Source organism: Oryzias latipes, chromosome 11 (genome assembly GCF_053564925.1).
Source record: "Oryzias latipes strain Hd-rR chromosome 11, Olatipes_Hd-rR_3.1".
Taxonomy (NCBI): domain Eukaryota; kingdom Metazoa; phylum Chordata; class Actinopteri; order Beloniformes; family Adrianichthyidae; genus Oryzias; species Oryzias latipes.
In genome coordinates, this window is record NC_136247.1 from 9,350,799 (window position 1) to 9,373,968 (window position 23,170).

General features: G+C 42.8%; 1 long non-coding RNA gene across 2 annotated transcripts; it reads right to left on the bottom strand.

Annotated features, from left to right (window-relative positions):
• Positions 1–409: 409 nt before the first annotated feature.
• LOC110015939 (uncharacterized) lies at positions 410–18,286 on the bottom strand. Of its 2 annotated transcripts, none has more exons than XR_002291204.2 (3): positions 18,147–18,286; positions 17,803–17,927; positions 410–525 (listed from the first exon to the last, which is right to left on the bottom strand). It is a non-coding gene; the product is annotated as an uncharacterized LOC110015939 (long non-coding RNA). The 2 variants fall into 2 exon arrangements; XR_013658844.1 differs by lacking the exon at positions 410–525 and adding an exon at positions 6,335–6,468.
• Positions 18,287–23,170: the final 4,884 nt, after the last annotated feature.

Here is a 23,170-nt window from a genome sequence, read left to right on the forward strand (position 1 = left end):
AGAATTTATGGATTCAATTCCATTTTAATTCTGTTTAGCCCAATATTACAACATAGTTGTCGCAACAGGCTTCATTAATTGCACAAAACCTAAAATCAGTTCTAAAATACAACAGCTGACAGCTAAACTAAACAGACTAAACTAAACTGGCCATCCCTGACCCTCCGTCTCGGAGGATAAATGATGGATGGATGGATGGTGAAGTTTTGAACTATTTTATCGCCACACATTTGTATTTTCTTTTCCTGTTTTACCTACTTTGTTGCAACAAATTATTATCTTGTGTGGATGGATGGATATATGATGAATGGATGGATTGATAATGGATAGGTGCACCTCGTTTGCACCCCCAGACAAAGAGCCTTTACATATCACCCCTCCCTCTTTGGATCTGTGGATGACGTGGTTAGAGTTCATCAACACACCTGATTCCTGTGTGTCAGATTGTAGTCCAGCTCTCATTAAAAAAGCATGACCCCTCTGGTCCAGTGATGGAGGATGTGTCGCCATGGCTACCCCAGGGATCTGTTTAAAAGTGGCAACAGGAAAGAAAAAGAAATGATGGCAGAAAAATGGACGAGGGAAGAAAGGCTGCAATAAGAAAACTGATCTGAAGTCAAAGAAAAAGTGAAGATGCTCCCGGAGGAGAAGGTAACTAACTGCTGCTCTAGTTTCTTGTGAAGACCTAATTGATGGTGGCCAATTAAAGCAGTTTGAGATTTTACGAGGTTAGGAAGAGAAGTGCAGTGAGAAACCACAAGGGTACCTTTAGCTGAACACTAATAGTAGATGCGTGTCTGGGGATGGGGGGATAGCAGGGATTGTCACCTATAATGAAAGGGTTTTTGAAGGGTTACTTGAACGGTTACCCTATATCGATGGCAACAAATAAGCATTTTATTTAGATATTATGGGCCTCGTTTGTGGAACAGCCAGCCTGAGGATGTGAGGGCCTCATCCACTGTCAAGGATTTTAATAAGAAACTAAAAACACATCTTTTTATTTCAGCTTTCAAGTAGATCTTGTATGTGGAATCTATAATTTTACTCTATGTTTTATATTATATTTTATCACATAATTATTTATTTAATGCTTTTTAGTCAAGTTGTACTTTTTTATGTCTTAACTTATCTAATTTATATTCTAGGTGTTTTAGACTTTTTTATGCACTTTTTATGCATTCACTTATTTTAGTTTATTCATTCATCATCATTAATTCATTCATTCATCATTCATTTCATGAATGAATTATTATTTTAATTTATATTTTCATATATTGATAGTTTTTATATTTTAACTCTACTATTTATTACTTCTACATTTTCGACAGTTTACGAGTGTCTTTTCACCCTTGGCTGGGATGTTTGTGTTTGGGCTCCCAGAGTTTTGGCCCTGCTTGTCCTCTGGCATCTCTTGTTCTTGGTCCTCCGAGCTGCCTGGGCTGGTGTGCCCACGTCAGGGGCATTGGATCTGGGGGTTTGGGGGGACTGTGGGGCGGGAGGTGCTGGGGTTGAGCGGGTGTTGTGCTTCTGCTGCTTGGATGCTGACACTCTAGCCAACAGGTGGACAGGGCGGATGGTGCCTTCTGGGTTCTCTTCTTTAGTTTTTAAAATAATTTCTCTTTTATTTGTGCTTGGTTTTGAGTGTTTTAATATGACGGGCCTATTTTATTGCATGTGTGGGGAATGGTGTTTTTGTGTTCTTGTTTGTTTTTAATACAGCACCTTGAGCTGTTCTTTTTTCATGAAAGGGTTTATAGAAATAGAATTAATTTGAATATTTGTACGCTATAAATATTTTGTGGCCATTAAATTGATATTTTTGTTCAGATGCTTTCACTATTTCTTTGCTACGACGTACCGGTAGTAGTTTGTTTTTTTCAGCTTTTAACTATTTTACAAATCAATATTAAGTTTGCTTGTTTTACTGTTTTGTGCTAACAAATGAACATTTCTTTTTCATATTTTAAATGTTATGTGGCACAAAAGGAAATTTTTGTTTGCGTGTTTTCAGGTTTCCGTTGCTACAAATTAGTAGTTTGTTCGAAGGTTTCGACTATTTTGCAGGTATGAATTTTCTTCACACATTTTAACTGCGTCGTGGATACAATTTATTCATTTTTTGTGCCGTGTCATCAGACAGGTTTTGTAAGGAAGGACAGAGCAGCTGCTGGATTTTAGCACAACTCTAAACAGAGCGTCTTAGATTAGCTACAGCAACAGACTGGCGTAAACAAAGAAAAATCTGGGAATTCTAAACTTGTCTTCCCTTCTGAGTCATATTATCATATTAGGCAGTTAAAACTCTAATGTTTGCTGTTGTGACAGTCAATGAAGCAGCCGAAACTTGACGTCTTTTGTTTCTTGAATTGTCATTATAAAATTATTTTTGCTTTGCAGTGTGTGTTTAAAAGAAACTCTCTTGACACAACACTTTCTAACAGATCGCATCTGTTGTTTACCGGCTCCCATTTCTGAGCTGAACTCAGAGTTTTGTTGTTGATGAATGTTCACACTGTTACGCTGTGAATCTTCGCTCCCTTCCCACGCGCTGTCATCTCCTCTGAAAGGACGTCGTTTCTTTTATTCTTTGTGTCTGACTCAGACTCTGAACTCCGAAAAATCTGTTCTTGTTGGGGCTGAATTTAGCGGCGTCACGGACTGGAGCCAATGCAGACAGTTAAACTCATGATCTCTCCAGTCTTCAGACTCTGAACTATGAGATTTGTTCGGCTGTTTGGTCATCGGTCTGATATTTTTAGTCGGTGATCTCTTGACCTGACGAACAGCTCCCTTTTAAGAACCAAATGCCAATTTTACAAAGAGCTAAATGCTCCAGACTTATACTGTAGTCAAACTCAGGAGAAAAAAATAGTTTGGGATCGTCATGAGTCGACCAGCAGGTGACGTATAAATTTATCATTTAATCCCAGAAATTAGTTTAGAAAGTTGAGCTATTTGGGTGAAGAAATATTCCAACTTACCCCCTTCCTCATATAACCTCATATTAGGGTGAGGGGGTGGGGGGTCTAGCCTGCGATGCGCCTTGGGGGGGGGCTACTTGGGAGTGGCCCCCCTCCTATGGTTGCCGTATGGAGTGGGCCCCCCTCTTTCGGTTTTATTTGCACCTCAGACATGTAGGGCCCTCGGTAGGGGGGGTGCTTGGACATCACTGCCAGCAAGCAGCGGATGTCCTCCTGGCACCCTACCCGCCAATTTTAACCTCACCTTAGACATTTAGGGCCCCTTGGTGTGGAGGGTGAGGGGACATCACTGTGAGTAATCAGGAGATGTCCCCTTAGTGCCCTACTCGCCAATTTTAACTGCACCCCCCTTAGTACACACACCCCTCCCCCTTCAATATATACATTCAAACATAAACACACACACATGCACACAAACACCCTCTCAAACACCCATACACGCACACACATTTTACAAGGAAGGTGGGACCTGGGTCCATCTGTCCCCTACCCCTTCCCTGGTGGGGGGTGTGGGCCCCTTGGCGATGGCGGCCGTGTCCCTTGGGTGCCGGCTCCCTGGGCCCGGCGGTGCTCTCTCCGCACGGTGGGGGGGTTCATATTACACCTGAGCCGGGGGTGTTCGTGTCCCTTGGGGGTGGGTCCTGGTCCTTGCCCCTGGGAGCTGGGCCCCGCCAAACTTCCAACATGGCCGAGCCTGGTCGGGCCATATTTATAACACCCCTTGTGGGCCGCCCTTTTTTCCCCGGGGTTCCCCCCTCCTGGGCGGGGGCGGCGGGCCCCTGCCTTGCTCCTACCTGGACCAACCGTGGGCCGGGTGGGTGGCTACCTGGAGTGCGGAGCGGGTCTCCCTTGGGGGGTCCTGGCTCGTACCTGGGGTCGAGGCAGGGGGATGCCCGGAACTCCTGGGTGGTGGTGGGGTGCTCGTCTGGGGCTGTGGGCGTCCCTCTCCGGTGGGGCCCTGCGTTGGGCGCTCCCGGCGCGGCGGGGGGGCTGCTCTCCTGGTTGGGCTGGGGCGGCGCTCTCTTTCCCTCTGCGCCTCCCTGCTCTCTGGCTCTGGGGGCCTCGCGGCGGTCCTGCTGGCCCTGGCCTGGGTGGCGGTCTTGGTCGCCCGGGGGGCGGTTGTTCCCTGCCTGTTCCCGTGTGGCGTTGGGGGAATTCCGGCTGCCGCTGCTGCTGCGGCGGGGGTCTGGGTGTGGGAGTGGCTGGGCCCTCCTCCTCCTTCTTTTCACATTCCACCGTCCATTTTAGAAGAACATAAACACTCACTTGAGCACAGGTGTTAGCTGTTCTTGTTAAAATAAAATATGTCCAACACAAGAGGCCCTCAGCTCTCATCTGTTTGCCTAGCTGTTGGACAGGACAAGTTAAAAAAAAAAAAAAAAAAAAAAAAAAATATTCCAATGTTTTATACTGAAATTAGACTGATATAAAAACACACAACTGATATTTTGAGAACACACAGATGCTTTCTTCTACAGCATTAGTCCAAACACCTTGTTACGGCTGTGGCCGTATTTTGTTTTGTTCTTTCTTTTTGTTCAGTGTTTTGTGTGTCTTGTTTGTATCAGATTGGGACTTTGTTGTGTTTGTGAATCTTTGTCTGTGTCTGTCTGATTATTTTCAGAGGGGGTGCTTGAAAGGGTGTGGCTCCCAGTGAACCCAAACTGATGGTAGGAGCCTTAAAAGCACCACTATTCTATCATTTAAGACAAAATAGAAGACATTTATATGTAGAAAATAAGGTTTACGAGCCTAACTTTAAACAATATTGTTAGATTTCTATTTCAAAAATCCCAATTGCTTGCTAAATAATAGCTCAAAATGGATAAAAATTATTTAGAGGAATGTAAAATGAATGGGTAATCATAAATGAAGAAATGTTTGGATTGACAAATTAAATGTAAAGATTTTGTGACCCATTTTTTTTTTCATTTGAAGTCAGTTTGACAACTTTCCCAATCAAAAAAGACATGCCTCCAATAAAAACCAAAATTGAATATAAAGATTGAGAAAAAGAAAATTACAAATAAATCAAAAACAAAGATTTTGAAGCAAAGTTTAAACAATTACAATACATCAAATTCCAATGTGATGTAATTTAATCTAACAAATCACTCATTCCCTTTTGGGGTCACAGGGATGCCGGAGCTTATCCCGGCCACTCGTAGGCGAAGGCAAGGGACATCCTGGACGGGTCTCCAGTCTGTCACAGGGCCACAATCACACACCCATGCACACTCACACGCACACCTAGGGTCAGTTTAGAGTAACCATTGAACCTATGAAACATGTTTATGGATGGTGGGAGGAGGCCGCAGTCCCAAGAGAAAATCCACGCATGCATGGGGAGAAGACTCCCCGTGCAGACTTCACACGGAAAGGTCCCCCACTGACCTGACCTGTTTCAGGTCCCCCAGTCGCAACTTGAACTGTGGGCCTTCTTGTTGTGAGGCAAGAGCGCTAACCACAAATCAATTTATTTCCTTTTTTTTCCTTTTCTTTTTAACAAATCATTCTTTTTTTTGTAATACAAATCATACTTTTTTGGTAATGATCATAAAACAAAATCTGACTTTTTAACATAGGAGTCAATGGGAAATTGCTCCCTTGTGTAACCTGCCTCTAGTGGTCTTTTGAGAGACTGCATGATTTCTGATTAGCTTTGAACCAGGAAAAAAAAAAGTGGGGGGGCTTGTTAGGAACACACCTGTGAAGATGGAGTGTATTGCAATAAAATAAAGAGTAATCGGTTTAAGTATAACAAGGTGATAAAACTTCCATCATCTGCATAGAATTATTTAAAATAAAGTCATAATAGAGTCTGACTTGTTTTTGGTACAATCCAACTAATGGCTGTTTTGTGAACTGATCCGGCTCCACTTAGTTTAGTTTTCAAACCAGCTTCAAAGAGTATGTGATAGTGATGTCCTTCAGGGGTCAACATTTCTTTATTCATGCAAAAAGTAACAATAAAAGCTTTCGAGTCATTGAGATTCACCTTATCCAGGTGAAGCATCTTCCAAATAACCTCCTGGAAGCCAAAGAAAATATTCTGTCATCAGGAGAAAGTTGCTGAAGGTGCCGGACAGTAATGAGATGACATTTTTGCTGATGTAGAGAAACTCTTCGGTCCAATTAATAATAAAACTTCTCCCCAAAGTCCACCTTCCTGTTTCTCTGAACTTCTGCTTAATTTATGCTCAGAGGGCGCCAAGTTCCCATGATAATGCTGCTCCAACAACCGCCCAATAAAAAGAAAATGGGGTCAGCGAGAGTTGAGAGGCCACCGCTTCCAGCTCGCTTTCTCTCACAGGTGATGGGGCGGCTGTGCTTGCGTGTCAGCTCAACTCCAAAGATCAAACCAGGACAAAAAGGAGCAAAGTCAGGTCAGCGGTTTCTGAAATAATGAGCGAGCTGGGATCTTTGGAAAGGACGGGGATGGATCCGACAGTTTTGGTTGGACAGCATTCATGTTCATGTGTATCTGCATGAAAGCAGAAGTGTGGAGAGGTTACAGATGGTTTGAATCCATACAGACTTGCAAAGACAACATTTTTATGACTTTAGAGCTCTGCAGCTGGAAAAAATATCTGAAATTGAAAACTATTTCACCAATCAAAGTAACTGATAAGGCAGGCTGATGTGCTTTGATACTGAAGCTGTAGATCATCTACTGATAGATCAATTTATTATTTCTCAATAAAAGTCAATGGGATTTTGGTTTCTTGAAGCCAGCGGGTACTTCCTATTTAGAATGTGAAGGGGGAGGGGTCACTCATTTTACTCGTCTTATACAGTCAATGTGTTCAACAGTTAAATAAAGTCAAAGTCCTTTTCTGCTTACAATATATGAGATTGTCTATATTCAGTTGGTAATGATCTCAAGTGTGAAGATGCATAATTTATGGTTCTTCTGTGGGGGGCCCTTTTGGAGCAGCTGCTGATCTGGTAGGGGTTCTTGAGGACAGATGTTGCCTCAGTACTGGGGTGCATGAGGCCTGGAGGGGAGGATTCAGTGGAATAAGGTGGATGACACTCTCGGAAGTACACCGTCAAAGACAGAAGATACTTGTGAGGCTCTGAGTGACGGACGACATTGCGGTTGGAGCCGACTGACCTCCGTCCTGCTCCTTGCTTGGGAAAAATGGCCTCCTGACAAACTGCTGAACAGAGTCAGGCGATGATGGATGGAGCGGCGGTGGAAGGTGGATGCCACCTGGGAGAGTGCGATTCAGGGGGAGTTATCGACGGGCTGAAAGGGACTGACAGGCAGGCTGGTTTCTGCAAAAGGTGGGGGCTGCACGCTGCCAGGACCGACCTGTAGATGCATGTAGAAGTTTTCAATGAATTGGCTGCTGTTTTCCCTTTATTTTTTATTTATTTTTGTTATTTGACTGAATCTGTAAATTATGGGACTTCAATGCAGTTACACCTCTGCATTCTGTCGGTTTCTCCAGTGTAACATATCTGTAAAGACATGAATGAATGAGCTTAATAAATGATCAGATTAAGTTGTTTGACATGGCGTGTGTGTTGTTACAGCTACACTCTTTAGGTGGATTTATATGAACTGTGAGGAGGCCTGCCATAATTTTTCATAATCTAAACAAAATGCTCTATGCAGATGATGGAGGTTTTTTCACCCTGACATGCCTTAATTGATGGTTTCCATCTTCCTCCTACATCAGACTGAGATAATTGCTTGTTTGGGTCTTTGATCAGAATCCTTGATATTTCTACAGCAAAGTTTTGTACAGTTTATAACTGTGATTAGTGGCAGGCAAGGCTGCAAATTACAAAACTTTGCTGGGCCAAACTGGGTTATCACAAAAAATAACTCTTTTAGACATAATTACGTAGAAGAAAAAGGAAGATTTAGGGTTTACTGAATGAAGATGTGTCCACAAACAATGGGTTGAAAACCACTTGCAGAGTAACGCCTAGGATTTTTAACAGCAGGTTACACTGTGATCATAATATGATGCTACCAGCAGATTTTATTATTGTTCTCAACAGTTGAAATGGGCTTAAGTCACGCAAAGCTGGGGTCAAATATTTGGAAATTATCTTGAAATAATTTAATGAAAACACATTACAGTTATGTTTTAACCAAATGACAGCTATCAACTACACTTGGGTGAAACTCTAAAGAAAATTCTGTCACCTTTTCAAATTTTTATATTTAACATTTTCACTTTTAAGATGATTCCCAACAACAATAAATGAGGCATGAAAGTTAAATTTTTTCAACATTCAAATGCCTTCAAATTTTCACAAATTCGCATGGAAATGCAAACCAATATATCTCTAATGTAAATAAACTTTACTCTTTTGTCTAAAAATTGTTTGTTCAAAGGTGTACTGAAGGCCTGCAGAACACCAATATTTGTCATAACAGCTGAAAACATAATAACTCACTGGATTCTGGTAGCTGAAGTGCCCAGGTATGTTTGTGTGCCGCTTTTATTTCAAGGATTCAAGAAAGAAGTACCTTCCTTATGTTCCATATCTTAGGATTCTATCCAAAGACATCCCTCTCATAATACTAGTTTTTAAAATTTTGAAAAGGTCAGATTTCTGTTTGTTGGTCTTATGAGTCGGTTTAATCACAAATTCAAGAAAAATTAGAAAGTTTAACAGATATGGTTTTATTTAATTTCTTTACAGTATAAGTGGAAAAGACTGGAATTGAGAAAGTTATGGGGTTTAAAATGGAAGTAGGTAAGGCTACTGAAGGTGAACAAGTGTATTATGTACGTTTAATCTTCATTTCCTTTACAAATTCTTTTCGCAGGTTTCTCATTTCCTATGCCTCATTTCCACTGAGCAGCATGGTCTGGTCTGGCCCACTCAGGTCCAATTTAGAATGGTTTAGGCAATTCAAGTGAGCGTTTCCCCTTAAAGTTGGATTGTCACAGCTCTTGTGAGGTGTAGACCGATATCGTAGCTTTGGGTCATAGTTGTGCGACTACAGAAAAGCTAAGCTATCAACAACAGCAATGGAGGTCATCCAGCAGCTCTCTTTTTTTTGTTTGTTTAGATTTTGGTACTTTGTATCTAAAAAGCATTTAATGTTGTTTGAGAGAAGATTGTGGGGGGCGATGAAGAATACAGCTGAAAATGTCGGTGCTGGTTTGCCGTTTTCTATCGTAACGACCTTCTGCCAATCCATTCCATTCCACCTCTCTATGGACCTACAACCAATGGGGGCCCTAAAGTGGTACGCTTCGGACCGGCTTAATGGGTCCTTAATGGTTTTTTAATGGAAACGCTCAAAATACTGTACCAGTCCGGATTGGACCGGACCGTGCAGCTCAGTGGAAACGAGGCTCTAGTCTCCATAAATCTCCTGCTGAGGGTAGGTCCCCTCTAGGAGTGTCTGGACTTGAGGCTCAGAGTTAGTGATTTTTTTTATATGTAAAGTACTCGGGTCATCCTGGTTGACAAAGATAAGAAAGAACTGATCCAGAAAAAAAACACAACACTGACGTGTTTTGCAGGCAGAAGGTTACCGTTCGTTGTGAAACATCAAAACGCTCTACATCACTGCCTCCTCCGTGACAAGAGACCGCTTTAGCCCCCGTTTCTCAAAGCAATCAGAGCAGCTCATGACCTTCATTCTGCACTCAGCGGGCCCAGTCTCTGTAAAATCCAACAAGCTGGGAGATGCTAGCACCATCCATCACACCTCACAGGAACCGAGGCGACGGCTGTCACGCAGGTCCACGCTCACACTTCATTTTATGTGTTTATCTATGAGCTGAACACCAAATTCAGCAAGGTCACCTCACATCATCCCCGTCTGCCAACAGTTCCTTCTGTCACGCTCAAAGCTACAGGTGGGAAATGCGCCAGGAGCAGTTTAACACCAGACTTCTCACCTTGTTGTAAGCAAGTAAAAACCCTGGGCTCTCCAGGAAGTAGCCAGGTGTTGCACTTTACCGCCTACTGGAACAGCAGGTTTTCTTCAATTTCTGTAAACTTTTCTGTTAGCATCCATGTAGATTTTTAGCACCAACCTTTAAAAGAACGAAAGTAGTCAGAGCTCAAGCACAAAGCTCAATGCTAGAAAGGCTAAGTAAAAGCTAATGATGCTAATGAGAAAAGCAGGTGAAAGAAATGTGGAAAATTAGCACAGCTCGGCTATAAATTATGCCAGGTGTGCTCAATTTTATGCTCAAGTAGCATCAGAACACGTAAAGAAACTACAAAAAATGCACCTGGGAAACCCAAACTTTGCGCCTTTAAAGACCCACTCACAACAAACCAATAATCCAGTCAAACTAGGACCAAGTATATAACTACAACACCTTTCTCTTGACCAAGGAACAGTACAGTTGTGCTGTTAGTGCAAAACTGTTCTAATGGTTCTATGAATAATGAAAATACAGACTTTGAGAACATTCACACATCAACAAATACCTTTAAGACATGATAACAAAAGGGCTCTGTTGGGTATGCAGGAGAATTCACACAAAAACTAATTGAAATAATCCAGAAAATGAGATTAAATCTTCAGATTTAAGATGATGGTAACAATAACAATTGAATCGGTTAGTTAAAAAGGGGCCCAAGTCCACAATTTTTCAAAATAGATATATTATATGTTCTATGGTCTTCAAGGGCATAGCTATCTGATTATGAGCAAAAAAAGTCCCAAGTTTCTTTGTAATGTATTGACTATGCTTGAAATTTAAAATGAATTAAGTGCAAAATTCCTGGACTTGGGCCTCTCTTGCATGTGTTTTGCTTTATTCCATAGATGGCAGTACTAGTTATCCAATATGGCAGCCCCCCTGTTTAATTCAAGAAGGGCCCAAGTCCAGAGACTTTAGTTTGCCAGTCCTCTGAAATGATAAAAGTGAGGTGCTTCATATTATAGCATTTGTAAGATATGAACTGGTGCTAAATCTGGGTAAAGTATTGATCATTTGGTGTAGCCTCCCTTTAAGCTATACAATTAAAATCATTTCCTGGTAGAAACAACCCTCTTGGACTTGGGCCCCTTTTTAACTAACCGATTCAATTGTTTACTGATGTTAAAGACACCATGAAGTGACAAAACGGCTTAGCTTTGCATAAGTGGAGCCAGGGATGTCAATCAACCCCCATCAGGAACAAATAGCCAGCTGTTAATAAACCTTAAAATGTTGCTGATGTTGACTTGTTTGTGTCCAACCTGGCAACATGTATGAAAAACTACAACAGCTTTCCAATAGATTCAGAATCTTCTGTGAATTATTTAGCCTTTAATTGTCGCTCCTACTCCAGAAATCTCCTTCCCTTGTCATCCCAGCACCTCCTGAGAGACCCGGCCTCCTGAGGAACCCGCTGTAATAATCTAAGCACACACGAGAAATACCACTTTTTAATAATCAAAAATAAGAGCAGAACCCTTCCAGGAGAGAAAGCTGTTTCACTCTTCTAGATCTGTCATTCTGTTCTGTAGCAGATATCAGTAAATACAGTTTTTATTGGCTTCAAAGACACTCAATTGTATTTTATAGCCACCAGAACACTGAGTCTGATGAATAAAATCACAAATATACTGATCTGGAAGACAGATACACCTTTAATGGTTTATTTTCCCAGACATTTAAAAGTTTGGGATTAAACCAAACTATTTGTTAAACCCTTAGACTCATTTACTGTGCCCAGTGCTGCCAAACCCAAGGCCGCTTGAATCCTATGGCACCATTTCAGCAAATTACAACTGTATTACAGAGACACAAAAAACTTCTAACGAGGAAAAATAATTGAAATTACAAAAAAAATTTCGAAAAAAGGACCATAAGCCCACACAACAAAAAACCTCATTCACACCTCAGGACAATTTAGAGTCACCAATTATCCTATGATGCATGTTTTTGAACTGCGGGAGGAAACCAGAGTGCCTGGAGAAAACCCACACATGCACGAGGAGAACAAGCAAACATAGAACACAGAAAGGATCCGGTTGGAATTCAAACCAGGACCTTCTCTCTGTGAGTTTAGAGTGCTAACCACTACCCCACCATGCAGCCATTTCAATAGAAAATAGACACATATTTGGTAAGATGTTTCGTTTTTTTAGAAATAAACCATCAAATGTGTTTTTTCAAACGTGTAAAACTTTTAATTCTAATGACTACAAAACCAGAGTTCTCCTGCTCAGGAACCCCCTTTCTTTAAAGAGAAGTGTCCTGGTTCCCGTGACAGCATCATCTCCTCATGAGAACGCCTTTTTTGGGGCATTAAGAGCCTGGATGGAGCCTTATCTGCTGACCTGCAGACAGGTTGACTTGAGCAAACTTTGCTCCGTAATAAGGTCGTATCTGACAGCAGCCGGTTTCCTCTCATTACCTTCGTCTGTCACCTGGTGTTTGTGTGTGTGTGTCTATGTGTGTGTGTGTGGCTCTGACATGTATCGACCAAGAATTAAAAGGGTTTCAGGACTCAGCCTCAGATCAATACACAAATACTTCAGCAGCTTGCGGATAATTCCCGCTCTGAAGCGTCTGGTCCTCCAGTGGTTTCAATCATTCCTGCCGGCACAGCCGAATGCGCCTCTAAATTACTTTTTTATTTGAGTTTTATTAGCAGTTATGTGATAATATGGCTGTGATTTATTTCTCCACTTGGCCTTTTTCTGTCTTTTTTTCTTTCTTTTTTTAAAGAGCGCGCTGTCAGTCAGTGGCAGGGCACCACGTTTGCATGTCAGAAGGTTTCGACTTTCTTTCAAGGACTTGATTTCCTTTTTTCTTGAATCCTCAAAGACAAAACTTTCCAAAAAGCTTGCTCATCATTTTCAGTTCGATTCACATTTTCTTTCGTTTGAGTTCTGCAGACTGTCAGAGTTTGAGGAACCCTCCATGAGCAGAAGATCGTCAGCAGGAGCTTCGAAAACACCAAAAACTGATCTAAAATTTATTTTAAAAAAATGAAAAATGACCTCCACAACTCAAACATTTTAAGTTTTTTATTTTTCTAATGACTTATTCATCAATTTGGTTTTTGTCTGTTTTTAATATGTTTAGCTTTAATATAAAGCATGTTGCTTCTATTTTAATTGTGTTAAAGTGCTTTATAATGAAGATGATGAAACAGAGAGAGACTCAGACGGCAGATCAGCTGTTGGGGAGTTTTTGATGACAAATTATCAATTTCATGTAAATATTATAAACATCAACGAAAATTTGCCAAATATTTTGGACTCCAGATACAGGAATTTTCACAAATCAATCTATGTGTCCAGTAGATGTTGCACAGATATTTTGGAAATGTTTGTAGCATTTTGGAGAAAAATAACAAATAGATCACTTTCCCTTTAAGAGTTTTTTTTTTTTTTTTTTTTTTTTTTTTCTAACTTGTCCTGTCCAACAGCTAGGCAGACAGATGAGAGCTGAGGGCCTCTTGGGTTGGACATATTTTACTTTAACAAGAGGGGTTATTAATCTTCAGACAAACCAAAGGTATGTTTGAATAAACCCCTTTTGTAATTGAGGCCAAACTTTATTAATTTCAAACATGTCTGAAAATCTTTGGTGTTGGACCGGACGGAAAAGGAAAGAGGGGAAGAAGAGAGAGGGACGTTAGAGAGACGGGGGGTAGGGGGTGATAATAGGAGGGGAAGGGGGATAAGACCATGAAGCAGCATAAAGCAGCAAGTTTACTGGTTGTTAATCATTATGGTAAGGTTCAAATGTAAAAAAAAACAAAAAAAAAGGGCGGAGCCTGTCCACACACACACTCAAATGTTATAAACACACCTGTTAGTTGCAAAAATGTCCACCTGTCGACATGTACACAAAACAGATAGTGTTCACACGCATACTTATGCCTTAAAACCAACTAGTGTGAAATATTTCAGTCATTCAGTCTGTTGAGCTAACACCTGTGCTCAGGTGAGTGTTTATGTTCTTCTAAAATGGATGGTGGAACGTGAAAAGAAGGAGGGAGAGTGCCCAGCCATCCCCACCCCAAGACCCCCACCGCACCAGCAGCGGCAGCCGGAATCCCCCCAACGCCACACGGGAACCGGCAGGGAACAACCGCCGCCCGGGCGACCAAGCCCGCCACCCAGGCCAGGGCCAGCAGGGCCGCCGCAAGGCCCCCAGAGCCAGAGAGCAGGGAGGCACAGAGGGAAAGAGGGCGCCGCCCCAGCCCAACCAGGAGAGCAGCCCCCCCGCCGCGCCGGGAGAACCCAACGCAGGGCCCCACCGGAGAAGGACGCCCACAGCCCCAGACGAGCACCCCACCACCACCCAGGAGTTCCGGGCATCCCCCCGCCCCAACCCCAGGTACGAGCCAGGACCCCCCAAGGGAGACCCACTCCGCACTCCAGGCAGCCATCCGCCCGGCCCACGGTTGGTCCAGGGAGGAGCGAGGCAGGGGCCCGCCGCCCCCGCCCAGAAGGGGGGAACCCCGGGGAAAAAAGTGGGCCCACAAGGGGTGTTGTAAATATGGCCCGACCAGGCTCGGCCACAGTTGGAAATTTGGCGGGGCCCAGCACTCAGGAGCAAGGACCAGAACCCACCCCCCAGGGACACGAACACCCCTGGCTCAGATGTAATGTGAACCCCCCCACCGCGCGGAGAGAGCACCGCCGGGCCCAGGAAGCCGGCACCCCGGGGACACAGCCGCCATTGCAAAGGGGCCCGTACCCCCCACCAGGGAAGAGGCAGGGGACAGATGGTCCTAGGTCCCACCTTCCTTGCAAAATGTGTGTGCGTGTATGTGTGTTTGAGAGAGTGTGTGTGTGCATGTGTGTGTGTTTATGTTCGGATGTATATATTGAGGGGGGAGGGGTGTGTGTACTAAGGGGGGTGCGGTTAAAATTGGCGGGTAGGGCACTAAGGGGACGTCTCCTGATTACTCACAGTGACGTCCCCTCACCCTCCCCACCAAGGGGCCCTAAATGTCTAAGGTGCGGTTAAAATTGGCGGGTAGGGTGCTAGGAGGACATCCGCTGCTTGCTGGCAGTGATGTCCAAGCACCCCCCCTACCAAGGGCCCTACATGTCTAAGGTGCAAATAAAACCGAAAGAGGGGGGGCCCACTCCATACGGCAACCACAGGAGGGGGGTCACTGCCTAGTAAACCCCCCCCCCCAAGGCTCATCGCAGGCTAAGCCCCCCACCCCCTCACCCTATTATGAGGTTATATGAGGAAGGGGGTAAGTTTAAGTCCCTTTAAGAGTTTTTAAAGGACGCGTGAAAAGTCATCACATGGTGTTGCGTAAAAGGAGGCTTTCTGTAATGTGGATTGAAAGATTCTACGACATACTTCCATGCCATACTGCCACCTCCTATAGGATTTGCTTTGTACTTTATTTTTATTTTTTTATTTATCCTGGATGAAATGTAGCAAAGCGCTGCTCAGTAGCACAGTGGTTAACGCCCTCGCCATAAGTTATTTATGCTCCCTCAGAGCAGGAATTTTAAATGGCCACTATAACCGCAGAATAAATGCGTGTTTTGGAATTAAGCGTCTAAAACTCTGCGCACGTTTCTACCACAGTTTGCAGACTCTGTACAAAGCATGCGGTGGCTGAACACTAGTTAAACGTTAAAATAGGTCCAACTTTAACCAATTGGGGCCTTTAATTTGGTAGTGATGTATGGATGGCGTCCCTTTCAACTCACAGAAGGGCCAACCGTTTAAAAATTGATCAAGGAGGAGTAATTAACAATTGTCAGAATTATATGACACCAAGTCTTTCATATATGGGAACAGAGCTGTGAAGGGAAACCTGTAACAAGATTCATGAGATTCGCACCACTTCGACATTCTGCACCAAACCTCTTCCAACTGAGTACATGCGCTAGTATTGGGGAGCGACAGACCTGTGTGAACACTTGGCTAAATGCACATTCGAGAATGCACTACAGCTGCATTCACACCGGCCACACGTGGTTTCACGACTGCGCATTCAGCCGGTGGGGTTCGCACAGCCACATGAGACTTGATGCAAATCCCGCAAATCTTGCTCCAGGCTTTTACTTTCTCAGCTCCATTCCAATATGTGAACGACTTGGTTTCGTAGTAATCCGGCCAGGCAGAAAAAGCGGCATTATTCATTTCTATCTGTCATTTTTACAACGGTTAGCACGTCCCTCTTTCGGAAAGGACTCTACACACACACGTCACTACCAAATCTGAGTCCCTGATTGCTCAAGATTCAGCGTTGTCGCATTTTAGCAGCCAAGAAGTTCAACCAGAAGCGAGAAGGTTTTGGTTCAAATCCGAGCATGGAACTTTCTGTGTGGAGTTGCATGTTCTCCTGTCGCATACGCGGGTTTTCTCCGGGCTCTCTGGCTTCCTCCCACAGTACAAAACCATGCTTAATAGGCTCATTAATTATTCTAAAATAGTCCCTAGGTGTGCACGTTGAGTGTGTGGCCCAATAACAGATTGGTGACCTGTTCAGGCTGTACCCCGCCTCCAGCAACCCTGTGACCCTAAAAGGGATTCACCAGGTTCTAAAAATGAATGGATGGAAGAATCAGCTCCTAGATCATCGTATATTTCATGCAGTGCAAAACTGCATATTTATATATAAAAAGAATGGCTGCACGGTGGTGCAGTGGTTAGCGCTCTTGCTCAGAACCTTTCTGTGTGGAGTTTGCATGTTCTCTCTGTGCATGCATGAGTTCTCTCCGGGGTCTCCGGCTTCCTCCCACTGTCCAAAAGCATGCTTTGTAGTTCAATAGGCGACTAAATTGTCTGAGTGTGAATGGGTGTGTGATTGTGGCCCTGTGACAGACTGGTGACCTGTCCAGGGTGTACCCCGCCACAAGTGGTGATAAAACGGCAGAAGATGAAAATATATAAAAAGACGGCATGTTTTTCTATATACATTTAGGAAAAAAAATAACATTTACAAACCCTCTCTTGGTTTTCTCTCCTTTTTGTGTTTAAACAAATTGGCTTTCATTTACCTCATGTAGTCCAGTCTGTTTCCTCCCTGTAATGGCGTCCCCATGGCCAAGTACACGAACCATGCAGACCACGCATCGTCTGCCCTTTATACGTTTAGAAATAAAGTTATCCCGGCGAGTGAACCTCAAGAAGTAATTGATCAGTTTGACTCTCAACAGCTGGGATTTCTACATTTAGCACAACCTGCTGGTTTTAATGACTTTAGTTGAGTGTGTGAAAGGTCAAGGGGTGAAAAGAAAAAATGCTTTGTATCTGCAGCATTAATGTTTAACCTAAAGGTGATGGCCTTCAAAAAAGTGGAATCTGATTTCAGCAGTGGAATATTGTCTTGATCTGAGGAACACATGCAATCATTTTCTTCAAAGATTCAACAATACTTTTCATCATAACTTGATTCATCCATCTAAATTTACACAGTTGCTATGGCGATTTCAAGTGACTTGGGAGGGAGAAACCAAGTTTCCAGAGGTTTATGCCAATTTTGGGATAAATTAGGATAGATTTTCCTGATTTCGTTCTAGTGGATAGAGTTCTTTGAAATCGATTTTTGGCTCTGCGCCCCCTCCCCTCACTGGAATGTTCACTACAAAACACACAGATAGACGTGCGGGGATGTGGGAGCTGCTGCAGAGCCTTTGAGAGCTGAGCCTATTTACAGCACAAACCCATATGTGCTGCACACTCTGAACCTCACCCCCCACCCCAAAGCCTCCCCAGCTAATTTAAGCCACATAAGCACTCTGCAAAACAGCTCAATTGAAACAGCATTGCTGCAGCTCTTCTCTGCAAGTGCCTGTTCTACTGGCTGTTGCAGGACGGTGACACTTGTTCTACACAAAGCCGAGCATGTCGACTGCCACTTCTCGTGAAGAGAGAACGAGGAAGGCAAAGCGGGAGACCTCGTCAGCAGGATCCCGGCTGCTCAGCTGAAGTGTTTCTGTGGCGCCACCAGCAGGTGAGATCCCGCCGTAGACCCTCAGGCATTTTGGATGGAGCCGGATCGGATTCATCTCTACTGCTGCTGCTGAAAGGAAAGTCAGTGATTTTTCTTTACATCAAAAAAAAATAAAATAAAAAGCAGGGGTTTTTTTTTCCCCCTCTACAAAAACACACGTTAAATCTGACTAAAAATGTGTCCAGTTTCTATTTAAATCAACTCATTTGTCATAATAATAGCCACAGTAACTTACCATGTAACAATCTGGTGAAAAATTGGGACTTAATTCAAGAAATTATAACTTACTGCCATGGTGGGGGGGTTGAGGGAGTACCCAAATGCAGAGAGGAGGAGGCAGGAGGTTCCAGGTGAGACAGAGTCTTTAATAAACCAAAACTAGAATCACTCAAACTAAAATCCACTGCTGAGCAGGCTAGAGAAACCTGAAACCACTTGAATGGGGAAATAGCAAGCTATGGACCAGCACACGAGGAAGGGAAAGACAGGACTGAAATAGACACAGAACAGACGAGACACAGGTGGAAACAATCAGGACAGATGGGGACCAAAAGTAAAACTTGAAACCATGATACAACAACAGGAAGCCTTACAAAATAAAACAGGAAACAGAACTAAAATAGAACTAAAACCAAAAGCAAAGAACTCAATCCGTAACACTTACTGCATTTTCTGCACTATAAGGAGCACCTAAAAGAACATTTAAAAAAAGACAGAGCGCCTTACATTTGGATCCAATTCTTAGAACACGCCGGTCTGCCAAAATGTCAGGGGTTTTTTTTTACGAGTTCCTAACAAAGTTGGGTATAATTGTGAGTACACTAGCATGGCTAATGTGTTGTGGTTGTTGCGGTTTACTTACAAGGTTGGGAGTTAGCATGGTCACAGTAACGTCTACTTTAGTGGGATCAGTCTGTTTTTGTGTGTGTTAATAACATGGTTAAGGTTCACTAAGTCACAATAACATTTGTTTTAGCGATATCAGTTTGTTTTGACTCCACTCTGAGATTCTCGTTGATGCAATAATTAGTTCAGACACCAGGCGAAGCTTCTATCATCTAAACAGGCATTTTCTGATGTCCTGGCTAAAAATGCAGTTATCTAAAGAGTTCAAAAAGCACCACTTTGCAAAATAACATAAAAACAACAACTGGACTCATTTTATTTATCAAGTCAAAAATAAAGTTTATAAGAGTCCAAAGTGTGTGAAGTGGAGCATCTTCATTTGTACTCAATCTTTGTTGTGGTTGAGTTTTAATGTAAAACATTTTAATCATTTTTAAAAAGCTCAAAACCTCCCACAGTAAATCTTCACACAACTTTTATGCAGAAATATCAGTAAAAGTACAGACTTATGGTGTTATTGCAACACTCAAGCATTTACAAATACTAAATAAAACCAGCAGATTTAAAGTAATGTGGGTACATTTCCACCTGCTTATCAAGGCTCTGAGGATCTCCTGCTACATCTATTTGTGTAGCACACGTTCTATAGCATAAAATAAATCCTGGTCAGAGTTGAGAAGCGGAGCGGGCCCAGGCCAGTGCAGGCAGTCCCCCGCCACGAGGAACAGCGACCCAAACCGGATGCTGACTCCCTGTCGGCCGTGCTCGGAGCCGGCCTTGCGTCTTTCCTGTCTTTAACATCAGCTGCTCCAGTGGCGACATAGAGAACGTGAAGCCGACAGATGAGAGCGCCCCACAACAAGGTGAACAACGACAGCGTCTGAACTCCTAGTGAAAATCTTCTGCTGGAGGACACAAGCGGACCCTCCTAATGAATTGCTTTGAGTCTGTTTCAGAGCAAATTATCCATCCCTCTCTCCACCCCAATTTTGCAATTTGCTGTGTCATTTAGAGCTAATTGAGGGCCGCATTGGGCTGCATCACACTCACAAACAGGGCGAAGCAGTTTATTGAGGGTCTGCGTGATGCAGAGGGGCTGTAAAGCAAACATCAATTGGATGCCGCACAGGCGGCGGCCACTTCTCCTGGAGGCTGGGATCTCCGCAAACAACCTCTAATTATTTCTCAAAGGCGAACAGGGCTGGCGCTCATTTGAGGACCGATTTTCTCCTCTTTGCTCTGATGGAGTTAATGAATGAGGTGAGGATTCACTTTGTTCTGTTACAATGGCTGCATTTGCATGTCTAATGTGAGCAGAGCCTGATATCAGGGTGCCCTGGACAAAACGGCGGGACGGTGCTCCATGTTCAAACCTTGGTGGCGTAGGGCCCCAGGGGAAGGGCTGCAAAAAGTCCTGAGCCAAAATACAGCCATGGTCGGGTTTGCTGTAAAACATAGTAAGACTGTAGGATCTAATATATATTTATCTGTGTTCATATCCAAACTAAATCTCTACCACACACTTCTAAACCCCGTGTCACACAGCCACTACGTACATTTTACACATACATGGATGGAAATTGGTCACACAGGAACATACTTGGAAAAAGTGAGAAAAGTTAAATTTTCACAGACGTTTCTATGAGGCCAGACGATGTTAAAACGAATAAGTACGAATAAACTACGCAAAGAACACCTAATCAACATAAAGCCAAATCTGGCAGAAATTTGTGCGCCAATTACGTCATTTTAACATGATATGTGCGTAGAATGAATGATATAAAAGTTATACATCAGTGGTACGTGTGTGAAATGTCCATTAGACATACGTGGGATGGTCCTGGAAAGCCATAAATTTTCCAAAGAAAACCCCACACACAATTGTGTAAGATTTACATAATAATTTGGAATGTACTATGTAAAATAAGCGTAAACTGCTTAATTCTTAATCGACCAAAATCTTTGAAGAGTTCAAAACCAAATTTACGTAAAGACCCATCGGCCGAAACCCTCGACGGACATCTGCCCACATCGTCGGATGACGAATGCAAGAAACAGGCATGAACTATGTCTATCACGCATGTATCACGAAAGACAGAAATTTCATACATGGAAAATGTACAAAAAGTACATATTGGCTGAGTGACACAGTTTTTAGGGATAGCTTCTGGCAACACTGGTTAATGATGCCTGCAGAGATTTGGTTAACCAAGAACTGTGGTTAGAAAACCAAGAATCCAGCTTTCAGCTTCTGAAAATGAGTCTAAAGGCCCGTTCACACCGGGACGAATTTCGCTGGCGATTTTCGCCGACGTTTAACGCCTCGTGACTAAACAAAGGGCACCAATGAGAGTGTGCACACCGACGCGAAAAAACGCCACGCGTCAAAGCGTCAAAAAAAAAAACGCCTCGGGTTTTTTTTTTCGACGCATTGCGTCGAAATCTATTCAACCAATGAGAATGGCGCTTTTGCTCACGTGTCAGGAGCTTCTGAAGTTACAGTAAAACACAACTTGGGGGCGCTCAAACACAAAACTGCCTTGCTGAGCACACATACCAGCGAAGAAGATAGACGCCAAGTAGCGTCTACACTGCCGCGAAGAAATAATGACGGACATTCTAAAACATCCCCGAACCAAGCACCAGTTGGAGCTACTGATGCTTGAAATATTCATGTTTTCTTTGTATGATTCTGACAAGCGTGTAAATACTTGCTCTCTTTTTCTGAGTGAAAAGCGACTTTAAGAAGCGTAAAGTTGCGCAGCGCCACCTTGTGTACAGGAGTATTTCTGTTTACATTAAGCGCCATCTAATGTCAGGGAATGAAATTGCATGTTCGCTCGGCTCATCGTCAGCGAAAATCGCCTGGGTGTGAACACAAAAGACGTGGCGAAAAACGCTGGCGAATAACGCCTGGCGAATATTCGTCCCGGTGTGTACAGGCCTTAAGTTGTTCCAACACTCAAAGACGGCATTATTTTTACCAATAACCACACAGTAACATGACTTATTAACCACCTAACAGCAACAAACACCGGTCTATAGCAAAAACCGTTTGCTACAGTGATTCAAACATATTTATATATTTTTGTTTTTATTAAATTTAAAGCAATTCTAATGAGGATATAATGACATTGCCACTCAGTTAGCACTTTAAAACACTGACTAACATTCATAAAATAGCATAAATGCAAGCTAATACAATATAGACTACAATACAGACTGACTGTCCTTCTGCTAAGGTGGTCGAGTTAAAGTTGTGCATAAAACAGCAGGTTAGCAGAAATGCGCTCAATATAATATATATACATATAAACAGGCAATCATTTGATTTGGGGTAATGAAAGTATTTTTAGCTGATATTTTTACTATATTTTGTGTGCAAATCAGACAAAATATTTTTTGTGCACCATTTGTGCTGCACAAATGATTCCTCTCGGATGAAGCAGAAGAGTAACACACAAGCAACAACTTTGTGTTTGGTTGCACAACTCGTTGCAGTTTCTTAAAAAACCACTGGGGGCTGGTATCAGAGGAGTCAGATTTTCTATCAATCCTATGTTAAGGTTAAAGTTCCATAAGTTATCACACAACTGGGTGTACAAAATTTGTTTGGCACATTTGACTCATCCACTGGGGGAGCGTTGAGGTGCGACACAGCTCGGGAACCATTTAGGGATTGATCCCCCCAATTCAAACCCATTTGTAGAGTCTTTGAACTCACAACCTTCCAGTTACAAGGCACACTCTGTACCTCAAGACTACGGAGTTGGTGTTTATCTGTGCTGCAGGATAGGAGGAAAACTCACGATATGCAATATTAGTGATCAATATTGCGATGGCGATATAACTTGGGATAAATGAACAAAAAGCAAAAACAACAAAAACATTTGAAGCCGAGTCAAAGTACCTTAAATTATACTCCAAATGACCCTTGTCTAATTAGGAGGGCAACATCTAACATATAAGCTCATTCTGATTGGTCAAATGCATTAGGGGATTTATTTAATTCAGCCACTTTTGGCACATTGCTGTAAACTCCTGTCCCACTTCAGGTTTCATAGAAATCCTATGAGTTACGTCAGAGATCATCTGTCCATTATTTTCATGTCTACAGTACTAATACCCTTTCATCTCATTGGCCGACTTGTTTAACGACTCGCCCCTTTTGGACATTTGTACCAGCAGCAATATGGAAAATAAAAGGCCTTCAAACATTTGCAGCTTTTCTAGCTGCCGTCTGAGTAAAGTTTCAGCACAGAGAGGTCGTCTTTAGTCAGATGAAACTGGCAGAATGTAGTTGGCAACATCATGTGAAGCCTGTTGAAACAACTGTGTTGTGACATTGGGCTACATAAATAAAACTGAACTGAATCATGGTGTGACTGTTTATAACTGCTTTAACCTTTGATTTTTAGGAAAGTTTTTCAAAATCTGCTGCACATTTGTACTGAAGAAAATATGAT